The sequence below is a fragment of the Alligator sinensis genome, unplaced genomic scaffold (assembly GCF_000455745.1).
Source record: "Alligator sinensis unplaced genomic scaffold, ASM45574v1 scaffold280_1, whole genome shotgun sequence".
Classification (NCBI taxonomy): Eukaryota; Metazoa; Chordata; order Crocodylia; family Alligatoridae; genus Alligator; species Alligator sinensis.
Window position 1 is genome coordinate 642,874 of NW_005841835.1, and position 16,925 is coordinate 659,798.

The 16,925-nt window shown below is 47.1% G+C and overlaps 1 long non-coding RNA gene across 1 annotated transcript in view; it reads right to left on the reverse strand.

Annotated features, from left to right (window-relative positions):
- The window catches only part of LOC102370749, a 46,763-nt gene extending 32,755 nt beyond the window's left edge, over positions 1–14,008 (reverse strand). Inside the window, exons 1-2 of the long non-coding RNA XR_322837.3 lie at positions 13,865–14,008; positions 11,776–11,846 (exon numbers count right to left, since the gene is read on the reverse strand). This is a non-coding gene — a long non-coding RNA (uncharacterized LOC102370749). The remainder of the gene's footprint in view (positions 1–11,775; positions 11,847–13,864) is intronic.
- Positions 14,009–16,925: the final 2,917 nt, after the last annotated feature.

The following is a 16,925-nucleotide window of genomic DNA, read 5'->3' on the forward strand; positions in this document are numbered from 1 at the left end:
AGCAGGATTCTTCCTGTAACAACTAAAGGAAACTAGAAGCCAAGGTACCACTCCACCCCACACCAAATCCCTGCTGTCACAACAGCAGCTCTCTCCCTCAGAGACCCCCAGGGCTCACTGGGGACTACTGTGGGAGCTCCAGATGTAGCTGACAGATGCTGCTCTTCTTGGCCATAGGCAAGAACTGTGAAATCAGGAAATGGCAGGATCAGCTGAATGAAGGGACGTAGGACAGGGGGGAAGGGATGGAAGGGAAATGAGGATACAGCAATGTAGAGTGTGCAGAGTGCTATAGCAGAAGGAATAAAAAGCTGTATCTTTTCTTTTCTGATAGCTGGTGGCAGTCAGGCTGCTATCTTTGAACCAGTCCCGGTACAGGGTGACCTCAGTGAAATAGGGACACAGAAATGCACAGATTCCTTCTTTTGAGATCCCAGGCCATTCTTACAGGACACCAACAAAGATCGTGAAGGATGGATTCACCCCAGAAAGGTTCCTCAAAGACTCTGAGAACTGGGTGAAAATGGGCTTGTCCCTCAAACAGATTTGCACCAGACTGTGTCTTAATTTTTGTAAGGCATTTTTTGTTATTGGGTGTCTCATGGCTGGTGTTGTGTAGGACACACCAGAGTAGATGTTATATTAGGCTCCTTGCATAGTACCGTGACTGTGGAGGACTCAACTCAGTGACCAGCAAGATCCCTTCCATATGTTCCTAGGAAATCAGGAGTGCAGTCCCCCGTTTACAGATGGAAAAGACATAATAAATGAGGCAGAGAGGAAAAGTCACACAAATCAGTAGAAAACTGGTGGTGAGAACCAAGGTCCCAGCTCCCTTTCCTTTGTCCTATCTACTCACCGCCCCCTTCTGTGTCCTAACTGCTGGATCATGCTGCCTCATGGCCAGAAGGAAGACCTAGCATTTCATGGATGAAGCTGGATATGTGAAGGATTCAGCCACCTCAGCATTGACAGTGCTGTGCTAAACTGTCTGCACTGGTTTCAACAGCTTAGGAGAACAATCCAAGACCACATGCCCACTGCTCTAGGTGATCTTCTCTTTGGAGCTGAAAAATATAACTGTTCAATAATATAAACCATGAGGTGTATATGACCTTAGTACCTGAATGTGTCCAGACACCTCTTGAGCTGCAAAGGGAGTAGAGGTCCTCCTGCATACCCTACTTGGCTCGGTTGCAGCCTCCTACCAACCTTTTGTAGCAAACACCTTCCTCATCTTCCTACTGCCTTTCTGTGGCATTCTAGCAAGCCATCCAGACTGCAAGGTCAAATACATCTCTGTGGGGTTCTACTTTAACAGAGAAAATGTACCTAGATTGAACATCCTATTTCTTTTAGGCCCAAACAAGGCTTCTCTTAGCAAAAGCATAAACCAAAAAGCAAAGATCACTGCAGTCAAGGTCCAAGAAGAAATAGAGCCCATATGCACTGAGCTCCAGTCCCCTTCCTCAGGCTAACCATCAGAGTAGACTTCTGCTTATGCCCAACCATTCCTCTTCTAGTGTCCAGAATGCCTACCCAGTCCTGCTCCCCTGTGGATCACCATACCCAGGGCAGGCACCTCCCATTAGCTGCATCTCTGCCATCACCCCATACTCCTACCCACTGGACTCTGCTATGGTAGCCACCAGCCAGTTACTAGAGCTATGAATGTTTTCAGGGGACTTCTCACTGCTTAGACCTCAGAGGAAACTTCCCAAGGAGAGTTGAAATGATAGCAAATCTTCCAAAGAAGCTGTTAAAGGTTATGCAAGCCAGCCCTCTTCAAATGAAGCCACAGACTGGGTATCAGACAGTGTGACCTCTGGTCCTCAGTGCTTAGCCAGATCCACTGGGTAAGAGCCAACTCAAGGTCCTATAAATCCTCATCCTTACTGTAAAACAGAGTCTAAGCGTTGGCTTAACATTGATCCAGGGAGCAATTCTTTCATTCATGCTGCCAGCATGCAGCACGGACTCCACTTCACATGAAGCAGCAACCCTCTGCCTGGAGCTGGCAAATCCTACTGCTGTCCCACAGCACACATGAATAAGACGTCTCTTTTAGGCCTTCTCTAATTCCCACTGCACGGCTGTGAGGCAGGGGGAATGGGGAGGGAGGAGGGAGGGAAGCTGGCTGGGTTGCTGTGTCTCATGTCTCCTCTCCCTTTGTATGTACCTCCTGGTACGATTATTAAACGCAAATTACAAAAGATGTGACCCAAATGATCTTTATTTCTTCTTTCAACAAGTGGTGCCTGCAGGGTCCTGATTCTGAATTCCGTTTCAATTATCTCTGCCATTTTAACACAAAGCAACTTGTGTCTGCAATTATCGGCACTGAAGGCAACACAGAGACAGCTCCAGTGGCAGAACACAAAAGCCCGGCATCTCCTGCCTGTTTAGAAACTTTCATTTGCTGTGATTAAAGGTAGAAAACACAGGAGCTGTGTGTATGTGGCAGTGTATTGTATACTGTATACACTCCCTGGTGCTAAGGTCCCTGAGAAACCAGTCCCCAGCATTCAAATCTCCAAGACACTCGCAAGAGGGACTTTAACTGATATTCCAGCCACCCATATGCAGACAGACTGACATACTGAGTTAACCCCATCATTTCTTGTTAAATCAAAAATGCTCCACTTATAGAGCTAGTGAAGTCAGACAACCAGGACAGCAGGACAGAGCAGAGCAGTCCAAAGGTGCTGGTACTTGAACATTTTAAGTTTCCCATATTCTTTAATGCTGTCCATTCTGAAGGGCCTTCAAGCACTCTATATACCGCGCACATAAAAGACTTGCTTTACTCACACCTGAAATGCTTCTGTCTCTGGAGAGCAGCACCATGGCAGCTAGACTTTAGATAGAAGGTGAAGAACTCCACATCCTAACAAAATTGCGAAGATGGGGGGATTTGATTAGAAAGCATATAACTACCACAGATGAAACTTAACAACAGAAACTGGGCAAAGACCTTGGAAAAACTGCCCCTGAGATAGTTAATGACCACAGGCCAGGTACTCAACTTGCATCTTGCTCAAAAAATAGCACTCCAGTAGCAGGGCACCCTTTCAACCATGCTGCAACCTTGGTTTAGTGCTGACTCAGAAGAAAGATGATCCCATACTTTTTTTCATTTGGCCTGTACTATGGGAGTTATCTTGGATTCCTCCTCTCTTGCCCCAAATACCCAGCCTAACTTTGCTACTTCTTTCAATTCAACATTTTTAGGATAGATCTGGCCATTCTCCTTGTCCTTTGAATTTCTCCATTAGCTCTTCCTTTTCCAGTGCATCAGTGTCATGTTTATACTCACCTTCAAGGCCCTTATCTCCCTCCTTTCCCCTTATCCATGGATCTTATCACCCCCTATCCCCCTTACCTATCCAGGAGTGTAGTCCCCACATACTGCTGCACTGTGCACTCAGACAGCTGTTACAACATGTGTGTGCAGCCCCCACCTCAGCTCCCTCTATCGCACTGTGGGTTCCCCAAGTGCGCTGCTCCACCACTGAGGCAGGAGCAGGAAGCAAAAGCTGAGGGAGGGAATAGAAGCCTAGAGACCCATCTGCAGCAGCAGGCAGAGAGATAGGGTTGAGGAGAGGGTGGCTGGATAGGAGGCCAGGGGTTGCACACTAATCCCTCACAAGCTGCATGCAGCCCACTGGCAGCCAGTTGGACAGCCCTGCCCTATAGCAAGTAACCTGCTGACAAAGCAAGGTCCTGTAGCACTCCCAGGGCCAAGCAGTACCCCCAAAGGCATGGGTACGGCACCTTAAATCTCAGAACTTCTGACAATAGCGAGTAAGATTTGAAAAGCCGTGGTTTGGGCCAAGGCCAAAGTCTGAACTTTAATCCCTCTTGTGTTCTCCACACCTCCATGGGGGCACTGCATGCTACCTATGCCCTGAGAGTCCAGATCACCAAAAGATCCATTAAGGTGGCTGTGAAAGCAGAGGAATCCCACCCCCACCTACATCCCCCGGAGCCTGTGGTAGGTGAGGAGGGGGCGATTTACAGCTGTGGTTATTGAGTCGTGTGCAAGCAGTTTGTCATGCTGAGCCCTGGCACCTTGTTCTACCTGTGTTGTGCGTGTTTTATTGGTGTTGAGCAGAAGGAGGCCAGAGCAGAGGGGAGTCTGGGAGGAAAGCCACTCAAGTGAAAAATGAACCAAGCCAAATAGGATTGAGAAAGAGAGAGAGAGAGATGCAGGGAAAGGGGCACAGGGGCCAGATTATAAAACACAAGACAAATGTCCTCACTGGCAGCAGGGTTAAGGAAAGAGGGAGAGAAAAGAAATGAAAGAGAAAGAAAGAGAATAAAGACGCTGCCTTGTGACCAGCACTAGCCTAGTGGGATCTGGGATGCACATGTAGTCAGAAAAATAATTCTCACTTTAACAAAGCAAGAAGGGGGGCAGCAGGAAGCTACAGATCCAAATGGAAAGTGCCCCAGGGTGTCCAATCTGCTGGGTTTTAAAAAAATCATCATTCTGCCTCATCGCCCTCCCCCACCCACCTGGGAGCCCACTCCTTCCCAGTCCCCCCCCTCACCACAGCCACCAAAAGGAGAGGGACCAAGGGAGAGCAGAAGGTCTGTTTAGAATTTCACATCCCTTCCATCTCTCTCCCTCAGTGCTAAACTTTCAAGACAAAAATCATAAAACGAGGTGCTTTGTTGGTGAGGCAGATTCAGAGATCTTCCTGTTAGGAACAAGAAAGGGAAGAGAGAGACAGAGAGAAAGACAGAGAGACAGTGAGATGGAGGGCTGGCTTTGTGCTTGCAACAAGCCACTAAAGGTGCATTTTTAATTAAATTTATACAAAATGTGTCAGTTTTATCTCTGTGTTTCAAACCTGACTCTCTTCTATCAAAGTAAAGTATTGATCTTCACTGCCCCGAAGCTACCTGACTGAATTAAACAGAATAAATAGAAGAAGGACTGAAAGGGCTTAGAAACAACTGCAGAGAGGCGAATGTTTAATGGCTCCACAGTCATTTGCTGCAATTAAAAAACAAAACCGTTTAGAGGGGCTGTTAACACCTTGAAGTCTGAAAATCCTCACTTCAAAAAAGCCCCAAAACAGCTCCCAGGCAAAACATTTTAATTGCCATAAATACTTCCAACCTCTGTCATGTGCTGGTGCATATGCACACTATCCAGACAGACAAATGGATCCATGGACCCAACATGAGAAAAGATAAGCACTTAACAGATGTATGGAAGACAGACAAATGCATCCTATAAGATACAGACAGATGTGTACAACATGTAAAAGATGCGCCTCCAACATGATACAGACACTTTTCCCAAGGAAAATGGTCCCAATTTTTCCTACATGATAAAGACAGACAAAGGCATGGTGCAGCACTATGAGATGAGTACCTCTGGGACACATGAGTACTTATATTCCAGAGCTAAGTATGTAATGTGATGCAGACCACACAATTCTGTATATAATGTGGGATAGGCATTCAGTATAAGACATCAAAATCACATCTGTCCTGCATTAGACAGACGTATCTGTGCTTTTCCCACATTAGACAATGGCCCAAGTGCCTATTTCACCTTGAACACACCTTGCCACATACTTAGCCTAGCCTTTTATTTGTGCCAGCTTCTTCAGTATCAGAGTTCAGTGACACCTAGAAATCAAGTACCAGACAAGTGCTCCACATGGTACGGAAAAAGCTCTTAAGTGCCTGACTACTGTGTCTTGCTCACCGGCTCAGGGGTAAACTAATTGCCAGACCTAGGTTCAGGAAGAAATTTTTCCCCCAGGTCAGACTAGAAAGAACCACAAGAGTTTTTTGTTTGGTTGGTTGGCTTTTGTGCCTTTCTCTGAAGCATGCCACAGAATTCACCTCCTAGGATGACCGGGACATATTTCACCTCTCAAATTCCCTGCCATTACAGATGCCCAAAGCATTGATATTGTCTGTGGTATCTCCTGCTCTCTCCTTGTAGCACACTGTAGATTTTGAGGCTTTTTGTCTTTTATATTGAGGTCTTGAGTGTGTTGGTCTCTTTTTTTATAACTGGCTCCCAAGGCCGATCCCACAGGATACTGCTCTAGCTGGTTTAGAGCTAACTTACCCTAAAAGACATGGTATGACCCTGCAGTGGTCAAGGTCACTGGAATTGCACTGAATTGAGAAAATGGTGAAGCAGGTACAGGAGGGATATTCCTTATGAAACACCCCTCCTTTGAAGGTGGCTTTCTCCCTTGGTCTCAGAGTCAGGATTGATATAGTCCTGGGCACACTGGAAAACTCTTGTCAAAGGGAGCAGGTTAAAGGCAGGATGCATTTTCTGTGTGAAGTTGCTAGAGTCTGTTGCCATGGAAAGGCTAGGGCATGGACAATTTACCACAGCATAAAAGGAAATAGTTTTAGTGTGTATCAACTGCACTTTGGTAACTTCCTCAGTACACACTCTTTAAGTGTACGCTAAACCATAGTAACTTAGCCCTCCTTCACTGAGGGCTAAGCTACCACAATTTAGGTTCAATGTACCATGGATCCCTATTTTTAAGGTGACTTAGCTTGGACCCAGTTCTTCGGAGAACTCTCAGTGAGCTTGTGTGGCTTTGTAGTCAGCTTGCTGAGTAGGAGTCCAATTAAAGCAATATTTTGTTCCACAGCTGACAGTATAGGTAGATCTTTTTGACTGGTTCAAAATGCTCCCCATTAATTTGCAACTCAAAAAAAAGTGTTCTAGGTGGTTTCACTGTCAAGAGCTGTTCAAAGGATCTCCTTCCATGGGTCTGAATTAAGTTATGGTCATGAAAATATGAGATCTGAGCAGTTACTAGAGATTCAGTTTGGCCTGGTTAGTTTTCTCTTTTCTCTTCTCTCAAACATTTGGTTCAGCATTAAATGATATCCATGCCTTATAAGTGACTGAGTATAAAACTGCCAGAGACTCTGGTTTATTTTCTCAGGGCTGCGTGAAGCAGAAGGGAACAGTAGGAAAACTCATATGGGAGCAGGGACAGACACATCACAGCTCAGTGTTCATCTTTAATTTTTATAGAATCATGCTTTTTCAGGGATCATCCAAATGCACACAAGGGTTTGCATTAGGCTGCTTCCTTTAGCAAATATATTTGTACAAATACATCTGAGCTGTGCACCTACATAAATCACAGTCCTCAGTTAAAAAGCACACACTTGCATGCCTGTGACAGAAACCACCAGGGGCAGAAACCAGCACCTAACTATGATAGAATTTCAGAGCTGTACTACCAGGGGAGCTAAAGATCTCTGCTGTATCGTCCATGGGCCTGCAGCCACTGGAGCAGTGATTCTCAGCCAGGATCCCATGAGATCCTTTCAAAGATGACAGGGGGTTGGAAGGGGAGTGCCACACAAAGTTAGCATCATTAGGGGTGTAAACACCTACATATGATTCACAAGATACACCCAGAGATTTCAAATGGGAATCCATAATTTCAAAAACATTCTGACCTGCTGTGGCCTTTCAGAGTTCTTCACAAGAGCATTGCTCTAATATTTTTCTGTATTCAAGAAATGTATGAAAGCTCAGAGTTGACATTTTCCAAGGGCCTTGAGTCTAAACAGGCTGAGAACTGCTGCACTAGAAGATAACATGATGCTATACATTTGAGCAGGTCCCAGTAGTGTCCTTATTTATTTGTTAACTGCTACCTTATAGCTTGTGCCTCTGAAATAGGCAAACTTTCAGCAGATTTGCAGATCAGAGAAGCTTACTGTTGGCACTAATGTTGAATGTCCCACTGTTTAGGCCCAAATCCCACCATTCACACATTCAGTGCATTTAGCTTTGTTACAGAATCCTCCCTGACATCATTTAGGACTTTCATACCATACTCTGACAATGTTACAAATTTAACCAAATAGAGTTTTGACTTTATTTTTCCCTCTGTTTCCATTCCCCCACCACCAGCATACACACATACACCTCCTTGTGAGCAACCCACATTCTGGATGATAAAAAAATGTATCTTAACTGAACCTCTATTTAGGATACTGGTCACTTTAAGAGGCCAAAGGAAGGTCTATGCCTAAGTGTGTGGCACCTGGAAGTGATGGCTGTTGAGTTACAGGGATGGGAGACAGGTACCACAAAGCTCTCAATCTGATGCTGTCAACAGTGCTAGAGGGCAGTGTGGAGCCAACTCCTTCAGTGCAAAAAGGCATTTACACTGGAATCAGGAGATGTGACTGCAGTGCAGATAGCCATATCCCTACCAGCTTTCATTCAGCCGGCTCAGACATCAAAAGCAGTGAAGACCATGGGCTTCGGTATGATCTGTACAAGCCTGCTGAAGACCCTGAGTACATACATACAGGAGGCTAGCCAATGCTGAAGCCCTTGCAACCAAGTTTTTGCTGCTACTAGTACCTGAGCTAGCTGGTAAAATCTAAGTTGGTGTCTGACTACATGTACGGCAGTTGCAGCTCCTGGCTGCAGGGTAGAGGTTGCCTTACAGGTGCATACTGACAGAGCTGGGGTCATCTCTGCTGACAGCCCAGGCTGGAGGGTCCATACACATACATCCCCGGACTCCCAACACTGTTCTAAGAGTGGATCCTTTTTCTCACAGACATGACCTGAGTTCTCCAATATCTACCAGCAGTGGAAAATATTGTCACCCAGTAATCTGCCCCTTTGCCTACTCCCTGCATATCAGAGCAGTGACCGGTTCTATCTCTGAGTGAAGGGGGCGGGGGGGGAGAGGACAGACCAGATTTCTTTAATTAAAAGAAAAAGGATCAGGTTCACTCCAGATAAGCAGGCAGGATTAAAATAGACAGAAAGAATAGACAAGGGGCAGCTGTCAGCACTCCAGCCAATCCAGAATGATTATTAATAATGATAAGCAGGAGAAGAGGGATAATAAAGGGATAATGAAGTGGTCCTGAAAGTGACAGGAGATGAAGCCTGATAATGGGGCCCATAACCCTGTGTTACTCCTGAACCACAGAGGCCTAATACAGTCCTGGCTGGTGAGGTAGGCAAGAAAAGCAGGAGACGGAGAAGGAAAAGAGGGGGCACATCCTGCACACTAACCTCAGTAGAGAAATTCGTAGACTCAGGCTCTGAACCTGACTTGCATACTTCTCATGAAAGATGCTCTTGGCTACACAGTGCAAATGATTGGGTACCTACTTTCGAGTGCAGGCAATACTGGTAGAGGGGTTGGATGGGCTCTCTTGGGAAGATTGGCTGGAGATGAAAGCTGAATGTAGGTTCCAGGGCTTCAGATGCAGGGGGTATAACTCAAGCAGTAGGTGACATATCACTAGGATGCCGGAGTACCTCTTGTGGTGGCTCTATTGCAGTGATTCTTAACCAGAGTATCAAAGCAATGAGATCTTTTGAAGGGTTCCTTGAGGTGTGGGAAGATAAGCAAGCACGAAGAGATAAGTCCAGGCTCATGCTTGTCTGTGTCTAGCTGCTTCCCCAACTGCACTGCCTGTCCCCACTGCAGGAAGGGAGGGACTGTAATAAATACATGAGTGTTGGCAATGGGGTGCTGTTCAAATCATAACAGTTATGGAGGGGACCTCATGTCTAAAAAAGATTGAGAACCACTGGTCTAGTGATACCAGTGTGCTGGTACAATGGCAGCTTCTCTTCCCATCACACTATCAGGGTGCTGGTAAGAGTTATATGCAGGATCGTCCAGTCCTATTGTGAGTGATGGTCTCTTGTAATTCTTTGTGTAATCTTAGGACTTGCCCTGAGAAAAACTATCTAGGTCTCCTTACATTTTCTGCTCAGAGATGGACTTTCTCCAGGTTTCAAAGTGTGAATAAAGGCAAGGTGGAACCCCTGCCCAAGGTGTCACAAATGCTCCATGGGTAGCTTCTCCTCTACCACTTCTTCTCTCTCTCCTAACAGTAGCTGCCTTTTCTGTAACATTTGTTGATAGCACATATTAAACTCTGGGATATAACAGGAATGAATTAACAAATTAACACCCTCAAAGTACTTATCTACTCACTTTCTGCACAGACCACACCCTGGGAGAGTCACTCACCTGCCGAACTGTGAACTGGGATGTACCACTTCTCAGGAAAGATGCTATGTCAGGATACCTGCCTTAGGGCCAGTGCAGGGCACCAAATTTGAATAACTGCCTTACAGAGGACCCAGAGCTGGGATTTAGAGCCCAGTGCCTTGTGAGGCACCCAAGTAAATGTAGAGCTGACAGTTTTTGGGCAGCAGGGTAGAAATAACTGTGGATTAGTCACTACCTTGCCTAATGCCAACCACTGGACATACCCAATAGTGTTGGCATTCTCCTCAGGAGAAGTGGCGTCTATTGGCGCACTCAGCCTGGCAGAAAAGCGCATTGAGACAAAGGGCCATGCAGCCTGGTCTAAACCCACTATAGGCAACGAGCTGCACCCACCAACACCAAGGCTGGTTACAGCCCTGGCACCCTAGTATATCTTTGGTGGAAGAGGCACAAGTTGTAGAACAGAAGAAGGGGTGTTTGGAGGGAGCCAATTTTTTGGAGAAGACAATCTTGAATTTAAGCAGCATCTGAAGTACCAAAACCAATGAGGCCTTGCAAAGCCCCATATTTCCAAGAAGCAAAATGAGAAGGGCTGGAAGTACAGGATAATGGGGTCCCTGGCCAGGAACAGACAAGGAAATAGCTCCCAGCTAAAGACTTATTCCCTGTTGTCTGGAGACCTTTAACAGTGGTGGCAAATAAGGGGATTATGGGGATACAAGCCACAGAGCTTTATGGTGTGACTGAAAAAGCATGCTGGAGGGCTTGTTCTGTGGGATACCAAGAGTTGGAACTGTTCTGGGAATATTTGGGAGATGATGAACTGCAGAAATTCAGGTGCACTACTGTTTTAATAGCCCTTCTCCCCCTGTCCCAGAACATTTAATGTCCTGCAGAGAGAAAGGGTCCAAACCAATCCCCATGATACTCCAGTGCCTCCTCTGCTCACACACAGTCACTGTGCAGGAGGAAAGCAGCGGCTGGAGCCTGGAGGAGGGGAGAGTGGAGGAAGGCTAAGCTCTGGCTCACGCTCCCTCACTCTGTGATCCTGCCACTCCAGGTCACTGCAGCAGATGCTGAGAGCATATGCCATGAATTAATTCCACTTTCCCCGAGACACTCCAGCAAGAGGAACGGCAGTACCTTTCCAGCTGATTAACATAGCAGCTCCCCCATACTCCCCCTCCCCTCCGTCACTTTGTCACACTTAATAAACAGCCAGGCAGAGTCCCATTAAGAGGCTCCTTGTTGGCAAATAGACTCTTCAATGGAAAGTTGCTGAGAAATCTTGACTGCCTTAATTTCAACTTTGATGATCAGCAAACGTGTGGATAGTCTCTGCCCACAGGCCTCACTCAGTGGCAAACTAGACTTTTCTGCAAGGCCACCACCTTCAGTCCAAGCCCAGGACTAGAACTCTGAATTCAGTTCTCAGCTCTCAGAAGCTCGGTGGTCTCCATGTCTGAGGTAGGGAGCAGAAGTCACAACTCCTGGCTTCTAAGCCTGATTCTGTCACTGACTTGCAGGGTAAGTTCCTTTCCCTTTCTCAATCAGGACTCATAGTAGAGATGATATCTTTTATTAGACCAACAAGATTTTTGCAAAAAAAAGTCTTTAATTTTTTGCAAAAATCTTGTTGGTCTAATAAAAGATCTCTACTATGAGTCCTGATAGCCTTTTCCTCTAGACCAATACAGCTACAACCTGGATACCTTCCCCTTTCTCAGGCCTCATTAAAATAGGGATAGTGACCCAGACCTACCTCCTAAGAACAGTGCGCCGTTTCATTAATCAGTGTGCAGTAAGCTGAATTCCTGAGACATCGGGGGTAATCTAAACACAGAGGATAAACATTTCTCTAGGACAGAGGTTCCCAAACTTTTTCTTATTGCGTACCCTCTTCTATATTTACCAGTTGTCCACATACCCCTACCAACATAATTTTATATTTTAACCCCTTAAATGTCAATTATTATCATCATGAAAATTAAATCCGCCATTACACAATTGCTCCAAAGTACCCTCCAGAGACGTCTTGCATACCCCCAGAGGTACGTGTACCACAGCTTGGGAACCCATGCTCTAGGACAATTCCTAGGGCCTCAACTAAGCATCAGCCTCAAGGAAAGATCCCATATCCCTGGGCTGTGTAGGTTGGGCTGTTGACTGAGAACCAGACTGGCCCCCCGGGGAAAAGAAATCACCTAAAGTTGAATTATAGTGCCACCCAGATTAGTTACAAGGAAAAATCTGCACCTGACATTTCAATGTGTCCAGATACTTTCCACAAGACTTAAAAAAAAACCCAGTCAAGGTTCACAATGCAGCTCTGTCCCAGCCAGCATACCTGGATGCCTTCCAGCACAACCAAGAACCCTGCAAACACACCTCATTGTTTTCATTTGGCTAATGCAGTAATGAGAAGCAAGTCATTCTCTCACAGCACCCAAACCCGTGAAAGGGGATGCAGCAGTTCCCAGTCACATTCCAAACACTACAGTGCAACCCAAGTAGGATCCTGAAAGACAGGCAGACAGGAATGACATGCTGGATGAAGGACAGGAGCCAGGCAATCCCAGCTTCCTTCTGCTACCTGGGAAAGGAACTGGAGGAGCATGGAAATTAGGCTCAGTCTATTACATTTATTGAAGGAAGTTAAAGAGACAACTTGATTACAGTGTGTTTAAATATCTAATTGGGGATTAGCTATCTGACCACCCTGCCGGGGCTTTTTAATCCAGCAGAGGTTTAAGACAAGTCACGGGCTGGAAGGTGAAACTCAAAACTTCAAACTTGAAATAAAGCACGTTTTCTCTAACAGGGATGGTACTTTGCCACTGGAAAAGCCTACGGAGGGGCCTGGGCAGCTCCCCACCAGCTCAAATCTTTAAATCAAGACTGGCTGTCTTTCTAAAAGATAGGCCCTAGTTCAACCACAAACCACCAAGCTGGCTGCAGCCCTGATGTACGGCCTATATTACTCAGGCAGCCAGACCACCTGGTCAGAACAGCCTCAGCTTGCCTTAAGCTACTCAAATCCACTACCTCTCTCTTTTCTAACCTAAGTATCTGTTGTTAAGTAAAGCTGTGCTTGGCTCCTGTGAGCCTTGCCATATGTGACAGCTACAGCCCAGGGCTGCCCCATCACAGCCCCAGAGGCCCAAGTAAGAGGCTGCACCGCATGGGGAGGCACACAGAGCTGCAAACCAGCAGGTCTCGTCCCTGGAGGACTTGCAAAGAGGAGCTTCAGGCTGTTTTCCCTCAGCTCCTCCACGCCTCTGCCCACCTGTAAATTCCCCACTCTGCTCCAAAGGCTTTTTTTTTTTTTTTTTTTTTTAATTATTATTACTTTCCCTGCTCCAAGGTCCTGGTCTTTTTACATGTCCTCTCACCTCCCTTTCCTCCAACATGCCCTCACCCTGCTGCTCCTCTCAAACCACTCACCATCCTCCTTCCCTCCTCCAGGCACCCCACTCTGGCACCTGCCCTACCTCTCCCACAAACCCCCTTCTCTCTCCAGTTGCTATCAGTCCCCACCCTGTTCCTTCAGTTAATCATCCCCAAGCCCCCAAACTTGTGTCCCACAGGCTCCCTTTGCCTCCAGCCTTCTCCAAAGTGGCTTGAGCCATCTTGTGGCCCCAATATTCCTCCTGTCCTGCCCCAAAAAGGAGGCGCACCTCCCCACTCTGTCCCAAAGCCCAGGGTTCATCTCTCTCCCAAAATGTTGTCACCCAGATCCCCTACGTTTCTCACCCACCCCCAAACCCTTCCAGGGACTTCCACGCCCCAGGGCCCAACTCCTTGAACCAGGGATCGCACCTAGGAGTTCCCCCAGTTCCTTTCCCTCGTACCTGAGTCTCCTCTTGTGGGCATGGCTCTCCTAGGACGATCTGCCCCCCATCGCTTGGCCTACCTCCTCCACTTCCCATCTCAGGAGCTCAGCAAGCAAGCAGTGACCTGCCCACCCAACAGAAGCAAAGCAGCCCCTGGAGGCAGGAATCTGCACTGCAAACCCCCAGAGAGAAGGCTGTTGTTCTATAGTATACCATAGCTACTGAGACATTGTCTCCACTCTGCCTCTGCATTCCCAAAGGCACATGCATATCCATCCCTATGCCCCTGGCAGCTCCACACAGCTGCACTCAGCAGCTGTGCCACCATAGGGCAGAGTACACTCTGGGAAGGCACCAGCTGCTAAAGGAAGCACAGCAGCCACAGGAAAGCATAGGAATGAATATCTACAGGCACTTTCCATCAGCAGATCCTTCTCTACTCAGCAGAGAGGGTTTATCTCTGCCAGCAGGGCAGAGGGCTCTGCAGCCACACAGGAGCTTTCAGTGTGCATGTTCAACATTTACCACCAAAACTGTGTAGCGTAGGCTTGGCTAAAACTGCCTCCCTTCATAGATTCATAGATTCATAGATGTTAGGGTCAGAAGGGACCTCAATAGATCATCGAGTCCGACTCCCTGCATAAGCAGGACAGAGTGCTGGGTCTAGATGACCCCAGCTAGATACTCATCTAACCTCCTCTTGAAGACCCCCAGGGTAGGGGAGAGCACCACCTCCCTTGGGAGCCCGTTCCAAACCCTGGCCACTCTAACTGTGAGGAAGTTCTTCCTAATGTCCAATCTAAATCTGCTCTCTGCTAGCTTGTGGCCATTATTTCTTGTAACCCCCGGGGGCGCCTTGGTGAATAAATACTCACCAATTCCCTTCTGTGCCCCCATGATGAACTTACAGGCAAGCACAAGTTTGCCTCTCAACCTTCTCTTGCGGAGGCTGAATAGATCCAGTTTCTCTAGTCTCTCCTTGTAGGGCTTGGTCTGTAGGCCCTTAACCATATGAGTGGCCCTTCTCTGAACCCTCTCCAGGTTATCCACATCCCTCTTGAAGTGCGGCGCCCAGAATTGCACGCAGTACTCCAACTGCGGTCTGACCAGCGCCCGATAGAGGGGAAGTATCACCTCCTTGGACCTATTCGTCATGCAGCTGCTGATGCACGATAAAGTGCCATTGGCTTTTTTGATGGCTTCATCACACTGCCGACTCATGTTCATCTTGGAGTCCACTAGGACTCCAAGATCCCTTTCCACTTCCGTGCCACCCAGCAGGTCATTCCCTAGGCTGTAGGTGTGCTGGACATTTTTCCTCCCTAGGTGCAGCACTTTGCATTTCTCCTTGTTGAACTGCATTCTGTTGTTTTCTGCCCAGTTGTCCAACCTATCCAGATCTGCTTGCAGCTGTTCCCTGCCCTCCGGCGTGTCCACATCTCCCCATAGCTTTGTGTCATCTGCAAACTTGGACAGAGTACATTTCACTCCCTCGTCCAAGTCACTGATGAAGACATCATCACCTTCTCCCCTCGCATCCACCTTCTCGCTGTTGGTTGAAAATCAGGAGGGGAAAAACACAGTGTTGTCTTTCTCTCCCAAGTTTAAGTCTAGGAGGCAGATATGTGCCCCCTCATTCTAAAAAATCTGTGCTAAGCAAGTGCATAGTCCATCTTCCACAGGAACAACAAGGGCTTTTATCTCACCCAGCAAAGGAGATGTGGATTCAAGTTCCACTTTCCCTCCTTCACTCTGAAGCCAGGGTGCCCAGCCTGTAGGGAGTAGAGACGTCTCCATTGAGCGAAGCAGAATTGTATCTCCAAGGCAACTTCTTCAAAGCACCTGGTTCTAGCAGAAGAAAAAGGAACCTCAGAAACGCTTGGGGACCTTATGACTTCTGTCTCTCCTAGACGGTTATGTGGTACCCATAGCTACAGCATCTAAGCACCTCACAACCTCTAATGAATTTATCCTCAAAGCATTCATATGAGGCAGGAAAATGTTATTATCCTGGTTTTATGCATGTGGAACTGTATCACAGAGGCGATGACTTGCCCAATGCCTCACAGGACCTCCTTCACCTCTGTGAAGGAGAACAGATGTAAACCAAAGTCTCCCAGCCCTAGACAAGTCTTTACTGCTAGGCCATCCTTCGTCTCTTAATCTCCTATCACTTCAGAGAACTCTGCCTTCCTAAATCCTTAAGCAAAGCTCATCAAATAATGGGCTGAATCAATATTGTGGACCAACTTCAGCCCAAACAGCCAGGGAATTTGGATTCACAGTTCTGTTTGCCCTTGTACTGGGGAGCCTGTGGCTGCTCCAGTCATTTCAAACTGACGAGCGGTCACTTAATTTTGCCAAAAGGGCTAGAAGAAGAGTTCTCAAGTGCACTGACCCTGATGATCTTGTCTGGGGCCTGATCTCTCAGAGTGGAATGTGGCACCCCACAGTACCTCACAATGCTCATACCTCCTTTTCTTAATTTCCCCTTCCAGTTTGAAGTACTTTTCTGCCCTTCTCATCAGCAAACTGGAAGCAACTCCAGCAGTCTGAGGGGAGGAGCAGAGGGACAGGTTAGGACAATGCAGCAGCCTGCATGATGCAAAGACACAGGCCTCAGTGGAAATACTGGGAGCTACAATTCCTGAGGCTACCCCAAGAGGACCCAGAGATAGATGCGTTCCCTCCAGCTTTCAGAGATGCTAGGATCTGGAGGTGTCAGCAGAAGAGTGGGGTAATATGGAATCTGACCTCACAAGGAAGCAAGAGACTTGTACAAATAAGTCTCACAGCTTATAATTAAGGAGAAAGATGCTCCACTGCCTGCATGGATCTCGAAGGATGTTCACCCCAATCTCACTTCCTAGGTATGCATCCAGTCTCCTGAGTCAGTTTGTTTTGATGAATTTTAATGAAAGGTTTTTCTATTGGGATGTGGGAAGCACCTTCCATCCCCCCAGCAAAGGAGCCTGTATAGGCCTTGTTGAAAGCGAGAGTCTGAGCGAGAGGGGAGGAAGGGCGTTCGTCTGGGATGTCTCCGTGGGGAGCAGCTTGTACAAATTAAGCTTCTCTGCAG